Here is a 14,658-nt window from a genome sequence, read left to right as displayed (position 1 = left end):
AGAAAGATAGTGAGCATTTGCTGGTCTTGTTCGGAACCAGTGTTCAACTTCAGGATGAACAAGTGACAATGCACTTAACACTGGCCTCCAGTTTGCAGTGTGTGGTATCTCTTGCTTAAATAGAAAGTATGATGCCACAGCCATGTTTGTTTGCATGAACTGTGTTGTGTCTCCAGCATTCTTAACAGCCTCATTAACATTCACCGGTGTTGTCCTGGGTCAGTGGAGACTCAGAGTTCAGAGGTGCTTTCACATGAATTCACCTCCCAGGTGGGGGTCAAGAAGGCACCTTACTCATTCCTCCACCTGCTCACTGCTCACTCTGGCCACTGTTGTTCGTTGTGCCACCGTTCACTCTATCGCGCTGTTGCCAATGGCCCTGTGCCGTCACCTTCCGCTGCCACCTGCCATTGTGACCTCTACGAGTTGGTCTCTTGAGGTTCCACACAGCTCTCAGTGATTTCAGCTGAGCTCTCAGTGGGGGAACCTCGCTGCTAGTGCAGACTGGGCTGTCTCTTCCACAGAAACACTGTCCCACAGCAGGTCTAAGCACTTAGACCTGCTTATCAGTGATTTCAGCTGTAGTGATCACTTAACAAAATAAGACTATCTATGGAGCCTAATCAGCTCTGTCTTTAAACAGTGGAGAGGGGCAGGTCAAACAGTACTTGTGACTCAGGCAGACCATCAAGCAAAACACCTGTCCCCACCCTCTCTCTTGATGTCCTCAATCAGCACAGGCGAAGTACAGTTCTACTGGCCTTTACTCATACAATAAGAATAACAACATTTCATTACTCCCTCTCCCCACCGCATTCAAGTGATTTGTAACCCAACCCCAACCAAAATCTATCACTTGGGCAACACTGCTCTGTTTGCTGGATACCTAGGTAGATTAGGTGTGAATGTAAATACCAAATCTGGTCCTGAAGCCTTTCCCCCCAGTCACCAGCTCATCACTAGCTGTCAGGGAGAGCTCATTTAGACTTTGCTTACAAATCATAATTTGAAATTATTAGGTTGGCCAACATCACGGAAATGAACGCACAGACATTGTCATAAAAAACAACAGCTGTATAAGGAAGCTAGTCTATGTTCATACTTTTCAAATCTATTATACTTTTCAGATACACATATTTTATCATACACTTTATATGCTTTTAAAGTGTGTATTAATGTTTCAATTTCCATTCAAATTTCCAAAAAATCACTAAATTGGCAACACTGCTGTAACTAGTTCACAAAATTGGGGGGGGAGGAAATGCAGGGGGGGGGGAGTGTAGGGAAATCCCTGGCCTCAACCTTTGCTGCCCCATCTCTGAGGAATCAACTGAACATCAGAATGTAATCGAAGATTCTCCCAATCGGATGACTGTGTTAGGTGACAGCAAAAGAACATCACTGACAATTTGATTAGCCAGTACAGTAACTCCTTGCTTAACGTTGTAGTTATGTTCCTGGAAAATGCTACTTTAAGCGAAACAATGTTAAGGGAATCCAATTTCCCCATAATAATTAATGTAAATAGGTGGGGTTAGGTTCCAGGGAATTTTTTTTTGCCAGACAAAAGACATATATAAATATATATACACATACACATATACACAGTATAAGTTTTAAACAAACAATTTAATACTGTAATGATGCAATGATGACTGTGAAGCTTGTTGAGATGGTGGAGTCAGAGGTTGGGATATTTCCCAGGGAATGCCTTACGGCTAAATGATGAACTAGCACTCGACTGAGCCCTCAAGGATTAACACATTGTTGTTAATGTAGTCTCACACTCTACAAGGCAGCACAAATGGAGGGAGGAGACACAGAGACACACACCGTGTGTGTATGTGTGTGTGTGTGTGTGTGAGGGAGAGACACACACACACATACACCATGTGTGTGTGAGAAAGAGAGAGACGCACTGTCAAGGTCCCTTCCGCACTCTGAACTCTAGGATACAGATGTGGGGAACTACATGAAAACCCCCTAAGCTTATTTTTACCAGCTTAAGTTAAAACTTCCCCAAGGTACAAACTATTTTACCTTTTGCCCTTGGACTTTATTGCTGCTACCACCAAGCGTCTAACAAATATATAACAGGGAAAGAGCCCGCTTGGAAACGTCTTCCCCCCAAAATCCTCCCCAAACCCTACACCCCCGTTCCTGGGAAAGGCTTGATAAAAATCCTCGCCAATTTGCATAGGTGAACACAGACCCAAACCCCTGGATCTTAAGAACAATGAAAAAGCAATCAGGTTCTTAAAAGAATAATTTTAATTGAAGAAAAAGTAAAAGAATCACCTCTGTAAAATCAGGATGGTAAATACCTTACAGGGTAATCAGATTCAAAACATAGAGAATCCCTCTAGGCAAAACCTTAAGTTACAAAAAGACACAAAAACAGGAATATACATTCCATTCAGCACAGCTTATTTTATCAGCCATTTAAACAAAACAGAATCTAACACATATCTAGCTAGATTACTTACTAAATTCTAAGACTCCATTCCTTTTCTGTTCCCAGCAAAAGTATCACACAGACAGAGCGAACCTTTGTTTCTCCCCCCCTCCAGCTTTGAAAGTATCTTGTCTCCTCATTGGTCATTTTGGTCAGGTGCCAGCGAGGTTATCCTAGCTTCTTACCCTTCACAGGTGAAAGGGTTTTTCCTCTGGCCAGGAGAGATTTAAAGGTGTTTACCCTTCCCTTTATATTTATGACACGTGCATTGCCCCTTTAAGTACGCTGACCCCACTCTAAGTACACTGCCTTTTTAAGTAGATAAGCAAGTTGAGACAGCAGCTGCTGCCAGCAAGCTCCCTCCGTCCTGAGCCCTGTCGTGTCCCCCGCCCCACTCTATGGAGATGGGGTACAGGAGTGGGGCATCAGCGGCGACTTCTCATTACGTTGGTGGATGCTCGACCCCCCTCTGCCCTCAGCCCCGCCCTGACTCCACCCCTGCCCCGCCCCCATTCAAACCCCTTCCCCAAATCCTCACCCCAGCCCCACTCTTCCCCGCCTCCTCCCCTGAGCACACCACATTCCCGCTCCTCTCCCTCCCTCCCAGAGCTTGCTACAGCTGTTTGGCGGTGGCAAGCGCTGGGAGGTAGGTGGAGGAGCGGGGGGATGCAGCGCGCTCGGGGGGAAAGGAGGAGGAGGAAGGGCAGGGTGCTTGGCTGCTGGTGGGTGCAGGGGACACCCTGACATTAGCACCCCTTCTTCCTCCCCACCCCCACACAGCAAGCAGCAAGCTCCCGGGAGCAGCTCCCAGGCAGAGGGCAGGAGCAGCACATGGCAGTGTGGGGAGGGACACCTGAACTGCCCAGCAATTGACAGCCTTCTGGGCGGCTGCCGCACAGGGAACTTAGGGGAGCTGAAAGGGGAGCTGCCAGCCCACCCTAGTTCCAAGCCCCCACCAGCTCGCTCCAATGAGCTGCTCTTTCTGCAAGCAGTGGCCAAAGCAGGCAGCTGCCAAACAACGTTATAAGAGAGCACTGTGCAACTTTAAACGAGCATGTTCTCTAATTGATCAGCAACGTAACAACGAAACAACATTAACCGGGACAATGTTAAGTGAGGAATTACGGTACTATGCAGATGGGGTTCATTGATAACTGCTTTGGTAGAGACAGAGCACAAACTTCTGGTCTCACAGTACTGTCCACCCTGAAGTAAACTGTTGGTTAGCTACTTAGTAGCGGCTTCTTCCAAATTTTTGATTTGCACTGCCATGGCCATGAGACCAGCCTAAACGAACCTGGGGCTGTCCTTTGGGTGAGATATGACATTCAGACATTAAATAAAGTCAGGGGACTGCATAGAATCCTGTACTACGTCATTCAGGGAGGGAAGTTTTGATTGTCTATGCAGACAATAAAGCTGAACAAACTTACAAGATGCTAACATAGTTACTTCAAATAAAAACCAAAGCAAACTAATGTTTGATTAAAGACATATATCCCAGCGGATGGGCATTTGTGTGGCAGATTTGAGCAACACGTGTTCCCAACACCAGGGTTCTATGATTTTCTATGGCCTAATGTAATCTACCATTTGCAAAGAATAGCCTGTAAATTGCCTGTGATGACACAGGTATATATGTTTCTCCTTGCACAAATACCCTCTGTGTTCCCTCCATTAGTCTAACACTAGCTTTCGCTCTGTCTCTTCATACAATCTCAAAGCTGTTCGTGTAGGATTCTTCGTATCCACATCCTCCTGTTATCTCCTTGTGTAGTCACTTTGCCATTTAATTTCAAATCTCATCTGAAAGCATTTCTTTTTTCTCTTGCCTCCTTTTCTCTCATGTCTCATCTGTTGCCCAGTTCTTTTGGAAAAGGTACAAAGATGCTTACACAGGGTGGAGAGGAACATCCTAAAAATACATGATTTCTCTATACATATCCCCACTACCGTCAGCTTTTTCTATGGCTTTGCTCCCCTCCACACCACATAACTTGTGGAAGAACACAGGTCTTTAAATTGTACTACATTGCTGCTAGATGCTTGATTACGTACATACTATATCTGTATTAATTTCACCCAAGACTTAGAAGTGTAATTTGTTGTGTTCAAATATCTGGCACATTGTGTAACGTTAACAAGTTTTACTTTTGGAAATTACCTCACAGGTATGTTTATGTATCAGCAAAAAAAAGAAGAAACATATCTTGATAAGCAAACTTAGTATTATCACCACATTATCAGTAAATAAAAGTTTGAATGACCTAACAGATTTATTTACAAGGTTGCCCAATCAAAAACTATTCAACGATTTATGCTGCTAGTACAGTACCTTCTGACTAGCATAAAAGATCCCGTGGTTTTCTAAGGGTACAGCCAGGTTTAAAGCTCTTCTTGGATCTTGCCACACACACACAAAACTACACTGCACTACAACTCTCTTGCACCACCTCCTGCCAGATGCCACCATCAGAGGCAGACACAAATGCCTGCAGTTGGACAGTTAACAAGATCTGCTAATGCTTAAGCCAGATGGCCTCTTGCGTTGCATCCCGTCTGTGATACTTTATCCTCAGCCAGTACTTAATATTATGAGTCCAATCCATAAAGCTTCTATTAGGGGGAAAAAAGAAAGAACAAACTTTTCTGCTGTGGGATCTTTGGTCTAATGCATTATGTTAACCATTTACTAACGTACTGAATTCAACAGAGGTGATATTTTGACGTTTTAAAGCCTTACACCATTGCTTTGAAAAGACAAACTTTTTTTAATGTGGAATTGTATGGCTGCACATTCCTGGACTGAGGAAAAAAAATAAAAAGTTGTCTGGACTCCTTTCTCAAAGAACATTGTCTAAAATTTTTTCTTTGTTCAGCGCTGTATCAGAAGCCAGTTGGTGAAGCCAGCGTCTGCACTGAATCTGACTATCATTCCATGTTTAACAATTCTGGTTTGTAGCAGCGTTGTTTATGCAATAAAGAATACCAAACATACCCTATTCTACTCTGTTCCCCACACTGTTAACTATCCAGCTACTGCAACTTGGTTCTAAAACCAGGACTGACAAAACCTTCAATTTATAATCAGCTTTTACTTCTAAAGAGGACTTTCCTATTTCTGTTTTTGAAGACCTTCATAACTGTTTTCATGAAAGAAGGAAGCTTTTACCAAAGGCCTCTGTCTACCCTGTTTTCTAAACTCAAGCCATATCTACACTACAGCTGCTATAGGGCATGCCTTCACTTGTTTGTGAAGTCGCGGCAGAGCGCTGGGAGAGAGGTCTCCCAGTGCTCTAAAAAAACCCACCTCCATGGGGGTGTAGCTCCCAGCACTGATGCACCGTCTACACTGGTGCTTTACAGCGCTGAAACTTGCTGCACTCAGGGGGGTGTTTTTTCACACTCCCTGAGCGAGCAAGTTGCAGCGCTGTAAAGTGCCAGTGCAGACAAGCGCACAACGGCACTACTATTGCTGCAGCACCATAGTGTAGACGTTTCTGGCACTGATGGAAGGAGTTTTTCACCATTGTAGTTAATCTACCTTTCCAAGTGGGGGTACCTAGGTTGACTTACATTCATAGAATATCAGGATTGGAAGGGACCTCAGGAGGTCATCTAGTCCAACCCCCTGCTCAAAGCAGGACCTATCCCCAATTTTTGCCCCAAATCCCTAAATGGCCCCCTCAAGGATTGAACTCACAACCCTGGGTTTAGCAGGCCAATGCTCAAACCACTGAGCTATCCCTCCCCCCTACGTCGTCCTTACGTCGACCTAGCTACATCTACACCGGAAGGTTAAATCAACCTAGCTAAAGTGCTTAGGGTGTGAATTTTTCAATATAAAATAGGTCTATGCTCTCAGTTTCCCAGTGATTAAAGGGCAATGTTTTCAAAAGTGCAAAAGTAATTTAGGCTATGTACACACTACATCTTAAATCGGCATAAATTATATCGCTCGGGGTGTGAATAAGCCACCCCCCTGAGTGATGTAAGTTACACCAACCTAAGCGATGGTGTGGACAGTGCTATGTTGTCAGGAACTCTACTGCCGACATAGCTACCAGCGCTCGCGGCGGATGGAGGAATTAAGTCGACGGGAGACCTCTCTCCCATTCGTTTAGAGCGTCTGTACTAGCAATGCTACAGTGGGGCAGCTGCGTCGGTGCAGAGCCTAGGTTCCTTTTTCAGAAGTGAGCACTTAGGAGCCTACGTCCCACTGAAACTCAGAGTGGGTGGGAGCATTATATTAGACTTTGGTCTCTACTTCAAAGGCTAGTATAAAGAGAAGCGGCTCTGCATAATCTGCTGCAACATGAGATTGCAGAGGCGTGAAGTGGCCTGTTCATCGCGACAGGATGTTCCCATATGAATCAGAAAACCCCATGGAGATGCATACAACCTGCCACAATAGCTCTTAGAGGTGTGAACTGACCTATTCTTCCCAGTGGGTGATTTCCTCTCCTCTAACTCAATATCTACCCCAGCCCCCCTGTGGTGGAATACTAACTGAAATATTAAAATCAGCTCCTTATTGGGATGCTGTACCTCTGGAACCTCTTGACCAAATTACTGCAGATTTCCACCAAGAGGTATACATACTCCTGCTCCTTTTGTGACATAGGTTTTTAAGATAACCTCTCTCTGACTATTAAAATCATCTGATATTATAACTGATACCTGACAAACTCCTTTACCAAGTGCTTCAACTTGCACCCCTCTCTCTACTCCTGGACCTAAAGCAGTACAATAATACTATGGTAGGGTGGTAATGCCAGTTACAGTTGCATCAGTATTTCCATTTGAATCAAGATGAAAAAAAGATCTACAGATATTCTGTCTTTGGTTTAGTGTTTTATTTTTAGATTTTATTGTCGCTTGTGTACTCATTATTTTTCGACAGCAGTTTGTGGAAGAAAAATACAACTTGAAGTTTACTATGAGTGTTTTTAAAATGGCCATGTGACTAAAATGTTCTAAAAACTGACAATACATTCAGGGTCCTTTTTCACAGAAACTACTGCACTCAGTTGAAATTGATAGGTATGCACCTTTGGTTTGTGTTGACTGGATGAATTCTTGTACAAAGTTGAAATTTGTTTTCTGTTTATTTTTCATGTTATTGTTTTGACTGACAAAACAGTATCCTGGTACCATATTAGTCAATGTCGACTTTATACCAGACCTTAAGGCAGAGCTCTCTATTTGGGTGCATTTTTTGATGCTCAGCAACCTCTTTGATGATGCTGGCATCAATGAGAATCACAGCTACTTGATTTTCTTCTGTCAAGGCTCTCCCATTGTTCACGAAATGGGTGAGGAGAATGATGCTGCTGCTGCAGTCTTTCATTTTCCTTCTACGGAATTAAATTTATTTTCTTTTACAATTCTTCCGAAGTAAAGTCTGAATACGCACGTGGATTTTAGAGAAATTTGCAATATTGGCTCTTCAACCAGAAGCTTTGCTCACAAGGCAAAACTTCAAGAAGAAACCTCTGCAAAAGGCAGACAGAGAGCAACAAATACACATTCTCAGAAAGCTGCCATGGCTAGGACTTGAACTTACAGTACAACAAGGATGTTAGGCAAATTGAATAGTCACAGCACAGCACCTCAAGCCACCAACATATTGTTATTTAAGGCTGCCTGCAAACATTCTGGTCTGCCAGAGTCTCAGCCTGGCTGCATGAGAACAAATGAGAGACTTGAGAGGGGTTCTAAAATGAAGTGAGCAATTACACAGGAAGTAAGTTGTGTTACAAATTGTTGTAATAAACCAAAAACCAGTGTCTCTGTTACATCCATGGTTGTTAATGTCCAGCAGTTAAGTTCCCAAGCTCATCTTTTGAAGTGGTTATTCAGGTTTCCTCTGAGGATTGAGAGGTCACATGTGGAATAATCGCTTTGTGAAAAGTGTTTGCCCACAGGTGATAAGATGTTTTTGTCTTTTATAATTTTTCTGTATAAGGTCATTTGAGAGCACAGTGATTGTCTGGTTTCACTTGCACAGTTGTTGGGACGTTTGATGCACTGTTGTGATAAGCATGTATGGAACCCCTGGGTCTTGAAAAGTATGTTGTGGGGAATATTGATCATCTAGGATCTAGGGCCTTTTTGAGTTGGTGAGTCCTGGTCTTTGGGGAGCTTGCTTGGCAAGGCTGGGGGGTTGTTTGAAGGCCAGAATTCTTTCAGGAAAGATTTCTTTCAGGATGTGGTCCCCATCAAGTATGGGTTGTAATTGTTTTATGATACTCTATATGGGTTCTAGTTCTCAGACTTGTTATCCTGGGTAGACCCACATTGTAGGTCCAATATTTACCTTCAATATTAAAAATGCTGCTTCCCAAAGGAGCAGAGGAATGCAGATGATAGCTGAAATCAATCCTGAATGGATGATATCAGTTTATGGAGGATCACAACCAGTTTCAGTTCCAAAGGTGTGCAAAAAAATCATATTAGTAAGAACTATAAAATGTTGATGTCATGTAACTTTTGGTAGGGTCTTTATCTCAGGAATCCCTTGCTCAAATTACCTCAAATTTGGAGCACTAACCCTACCTCAGATCTCCATAAGGTACAGCAATGTTCAAGACATCCAAGTAAGCATGTTGATTTTAGAGGATTTAAAAATAATGGCTGTTAAACAGTAAGCTAGTCTCAACCTTAACTACAGTTATCCTACCTCCTCACTACACTATAGAAAACAACAAATATCTTCACAGTTTGCTCCTAAAACAAAAATGAGACACCACTATTTTTGTTGCATTAGCAAGTGAATTTTTATTCTCTTGAGAGCGATAAAAAGAGTGCTTTCTAATCCAAATGTACTGCGGAGTGGCACAATATTCAGTATTTTTTGCCATAGCATTTCTTAACCCCTGCCTGATGCACCCTTCTGTAGTTTCATATTAAAAGCACATTGTATATGAATCAGGAAATATTTTCCCACCGACTTTCTACAAGGTCTGACGTAACTGCTGACATTTCCACCTTTTTGTACTGATACCAAATTCTTGAAATGCCCCAGTCTATTCATGTCTAAATCATTACTTGTAAGGCTATTGGAATCAATAAGGAAATATTTACATTATCTGTTAGGGCTAAATCCTGCAACATGCTGTGCACTTTTAGCCTGATCCACCAAAACCCTTAAGCATGTGCTTAAAGTTAAATATGCAAGTAATCCCACTGAAGTCAATGACTTGTGGGCATAGTTATTTGCATGCTTCAGTGTTCCATTGGATTGTGCTAGAGAGCTCAGCAATTTACAGGATTGAAGCCTTAAAAAAAGAGGACTAGAAAATTTCAATGTTTAAAATGGTAGAAAAATTTAGCCACATTCAAAGTTTCATGTATATTTTTACCCTAAAAAGGAAAGAATCATTCTCACATGAGTACTTTAGCAACAGCAGCTGAATATAAGGCATGTTTATAGATGATCTATTTTCCCCATGCCACATCCTGCATATTTTTAGTCGCCTACACGATTGTGTTCTAAGGTGGTGTACTGTGTAGTAGTTAGAGCAGGGGGGCTAGCCATTAAGGCTCATGGATTCCGTTCCCAGTCCTACCACTGACTTACATGGGCTTGGAGAAGTTGATGTACAGCGGACCCCCGCTAAAACATGCATCTATATAGCGTGAATTTGCATATAACGCGGTCGCGGCCATGAATCCCAAATTTAATTACTTTAATTTGGAATTCATTTTAACGCGGTCCCTGCTATGTGGTCCCCGCGTTAACGCGGTACCACGCATGGATCCCAAATCCTACGTTCTAGCGAGGGTCCGGTGTATTTGTCCCTTTGTTTACTCATCTGTAAAAGGTGTCTAATAATACCTTTCTCGTAGATATAGAGTTAATCTTTTTAAAAGATGCTTTGAGGTCATTATGACAGGTTTCAGAGTAGCAGTCATGTTAGTCTGTATCCGCAAAAAGAAAAGGAGGACTTGTGGCACCTTAGAGACTAACCAATTTATTTGAGCATAAGCTTTCGTGAGCTATAGCTCACTTCATCGGATGCATGCAATGGAAAATACAGTGGGGAGATTTATATACACAGAGAACATGGAACAATGGGTGTTACCATACAAACTATAATGAGAGTGATCAGGTAAAGTGAGCTATTACCAGCGGGGGGGGGCTCTCTTTGTATTGATAATCAAGGTGGGCCATTTCCAGCAGTTAACAAGAATGTCTGATGAAGGGAAGGGGGTGGGGGGGAATAAACATGGGGAAATAGTTTTACTTTGTGTAATGATCTATCCACTCCCAGTCTTTATTCAAGCCTAAGGTAATTGTATCCAGTTTGCAAATTAATTCCAATTCAGCAGTCTCTCACTGGAGTCTGTTTTGAAGTTGCCCACGTGCAAGGCAGGCACAGATGTCAGGAAATTGTGGGTCCGCTGTCCAGAAGAGAAATCAGTGATGTGGATTCTGGGTATATTCTAAGTGCAAACTGTTTATGTTACACTCTATACCAGGGATCGGCAACCTTTGGCATGCAGCCCGTCAGGGAAATCCGCTGGCGGGCCGGGCCAGTTTGTTTACCGACAGCGTCTGCAGGTTCGGCCGACTGCAGCTCCCACTGGCTGCCGTTTGCCGTTCCAGGCCAATGGGGGCCGCGGGAAGCAGCGTGGGCCGAGGGATGTGCTGGCCCACTGCTTCCCGCAGCCCCCATTGGCCTGGAACGGCAAACCGCGGCCAGTGGAAGCTGCGATCAGCCGAACCTGCGGACCCTGCAGGTAAACAAACCGGTCTGGCCCACCAGCAGATTTCCCTGACGGGCCATGTGCCAAAGGTTGCTGATCCCTGCTATATACAGTCCTTGAACAGAGATGATCACAAACAGCATACAGGCAATCCCCTCTTTCAGGAATTTCATCCCAAACACTAATACCCATTTCCTAGAAAGCAATTCTGACTCAAGAATTAACTCTAATTACAGAGATTAAGGCAAAGAGTAAACTCTTTTGTTGCTTTCCACAGCTCTCCCAAAGGAACATCGTCACAAAATTAACAATGCAGCATTTCTTCAAAGAGTGAACAATATCTTTATGCTAAGTAAAAGAACGTGTAAGATTAAGTGTAACTGTGCCACCTGGTGCCTCCTACCATGACACTTAGGACTTAGGCCATGTCTACACTAGCGAGCTTACAGTGACACTGCTGTACCGGTGCAGCTGTACCACCGTAAGAGCGCTCTGTGCCGACAGGAGAGAACTCTCCCGTCAACATAATAAAACCACCTCAACAGCAGGCAGTAGCTATGTCGGCAGGGAAAGCTCTCCCACCGACACAGCACTGTACATATGAACACTTATGCTGGTGAAAATTATGTCGCTCGGGGGGGGTGTTTTTTCACAACCCTGAGTGACATAAGTTTTGCCAACATAAGTAGTAGTGTAGACATGGCCTTAGAATAAAGGTGCTGTAGAAGAAGCCATATGCTCCCAGTTAAAATCTAAAATGTCACTTAAATCTCAGGGCTTGCCTACATTTAAAATGCTAGAGCAGCACAGCGACACCGATGCAGCGGTAGCACTTCAGTGAAGACGCTACCTATGAGTACTCCACCTCTCCAAGAAGCCCTCCCGTAAACATAGTACTGTCTACACCAGAAGTTAGGCCGGTATAACTGCATCACTCAGGAGTGTGGATTTTCCACATCTCTGGGCGATGCAGTTATAACAACATAAGTTGCTAGTGTAGACCAAACCTCAATCATAATGAGACATAGAGGTCTTGATCCTGTAAACACAGGGATGAAATCCTGTCTCCGTTTAAGTCAATGGCAAAAACTCCCACTGACTTCAGTGGGGCTGGGATTTCATCCACAATGCTCATCTCCTTGTCTTTTGAGCTTTGGCAAAGCCAATTTTGCACAAACAGAATCTCAGTGAACAAATATTCATGTTCTTAGTAAATTATTATAATGTCCTGTTTTGGACTGTTCACAACATCACCCTCATGCAGGCCTGTAACCAGGGTGACATATTGGACTCTTGTCTTTTCTCTAGAACAGTGGTCACCAACCCGTTGATCACAATCTCCCAGTCAATCGCAATCTCTGGCGGCACAGCGGGGCTGCCGCTAAAACAGGCTCCCTGACTGCCCTGCCCCCATGCTGCTCCCAGAAGTGGCCAGCGCAGCCCCGCAGGTGGGGGGCAGGGGTCTCCCTCCGCGCGCTGCTCCTGCTTGCAAGCACTGCCCCCACAGCTCCCATAGGCCGGGAACGGGGAGCTGTGGCCAATGGGAGCTGTGGGGGTGGTGCCTGCAGAGAGGGGTAGCTTGCGGAGCCATGTGCCACCCCCCACCCCAGGGGCCGCAGCCCATTGGTCCCTTCCAGGAGTGGCGTGGGGCCGGGGTGGACAGGGAGCCTGCCTTAGCGGTAAGTGCTGCCCAGCAGGAGGCCGCATCCCAACCCCCAGCCCTGAGCCCCTTCCTCGAGCCAGCACCCCAAACCCCCTCCTGCACTCCAAGCCCCTGCCCTGAGCCCCCTCCCAGAGCCAGCACCCCAAACCAGCCCTGAGTCCCCTCCCAGAGCCAGCACCCCATACCCATCCTGCACCTCGAACCCCCTCCTGCACCTCAAGCCCCAACCCTGCCCCCCCTCCCAGAGCCAGCACCCTGTACCCCCTCCTGCACCCTAACCCCCGCCCCAGGCTCAGCCCAGAGCTCCCTCCCACACGGCGAACCCCTCGGCCCCAGCTCAGAGCCCATACGCCCCCCAAACCCCAAACACCTACCCCAGCCCAGTGAAAGTGAGTGAGGGTGGCAGAGAGAAAGTGATGGGGGGGATGGAGTGAGTGGGGCAGGGCTTTGAGGCAGAGGTGGGGCAGATCCTTAAATTCAAAAAGTGATCTTGGGCATAAAAAGGTTGGAGACCACTGCTCTAGAACCTCAGATCAGTACACGTCCATGCTGCCTTATCCTCAGTGCTATTTTTAAGACCTAGTTTTTGCTCGGCATCCACTGCTAAAACCCTTGTCCAGGCCCTCACCATCTCTTCTTCTCGGCTACTGCAACCTCCCCATCTCCAGCCTTCTTGACAGGTCCACTCAAGTCACTGCTGCTCAGTTAATCCTTCTGACCATATTATCCCATCCCCCACTTACACCTAATACAGGCTCTCTAGACCTTATCTTTAAGGCACTTCCCTATCCATCTGCTCTTCCCTACATCAGCCTCACACATCATCAATGTCAGCCTCCGCTGCCTGTTTTTCTCACAAGAAACTTTGTGCTTTTTTCCAGGCCACCCCTTTTTTATGTAGCACTCACCCCAAACTAGCTCAGTGATTTGAGCATTGGCCTGCTAAACCCAGGGTTGAGAGTTCAATCCTTGAGGGGGCCATTTAGGGATCTGGGACAAAAATGGGAGAGTGGTCCTACTTTGAGCAGGGGGTTGGACTAGATGACCTCCTGAGGTCCCTTCCAATCCTGATAGTCTATGATTCTATACTCCATAGTCACTAATCTCATCCTCTTTCAAATACCTCAAGATCCACTGCTACCACAGTGCCTCCAGGAACCTGCCAGCTGATAACAGATAGGTATTTGGACAGTAGGGATTTTTGGCATTTATCTTCATATAGTTAAATCTTCTCATTTAATTTAAAAAATGTGACTCAAAATTGACCTTCTAAGTGTGCATATTACCATTATCTGTACGGTGGTGGCACCCAAAGTTCGCCATCAGCATCAGGGCCTTCTGTTCTTCATTTATGGGGAAGATGGGGCTGTGAGGAAAAATTTGGCTACATCTGGCAGGACCCAGTTCTTTGCAGAGCTTCTGGATAGGCATGTGTCACTTGCCGGGTGTTTTTTGTTTTTGTTTGGGGATACTGGTACAATAGGAGCAGCAGAATCCAGGTGTTGGACCTGAGTATTTGTGACACTGTTACACCAAGTTGCATTGGAGTCTGGATTTTTTTTAAATATAAAATTCTATTTACATTTATTTTCTGTATAGGCACTGAAACCAGGGACTTGGGGCTCAAAAAACAACATAATCCAACTTTTAAGCAGAGACCCAAACTTAGCAATTTCTAAGTTTTTGCCATGCTACTGCACTGGCATGCATCAGTACAGGGTATTGTGAATGCATTGGGGACAGTTAGCTTTTTCTCTATTTAGGCAGCAGAATTTGAAGGATTGGGGCCAAAAACTGGATGGCTAGAGCTTTTTATGACAATCTTGCA

Source organism: Lepidochelys kempii, chromosome 24, assembly GCF_965140265.1.
Source record: "Lepidochelys kempii isolate rLepKem1 chromosome 24, rLepKem1.hap2, whole genome shotgun sequence".
Classification (NCBI taxonomy): domain Eukaryota; kingdom Metazoa; phylum Chordata; order Testudines; family Cheloniidae; genus Lepidochelys; species Lepidochelys kempii.
This window is presented reverse-complemented; position numbering follows the sequence as displayed.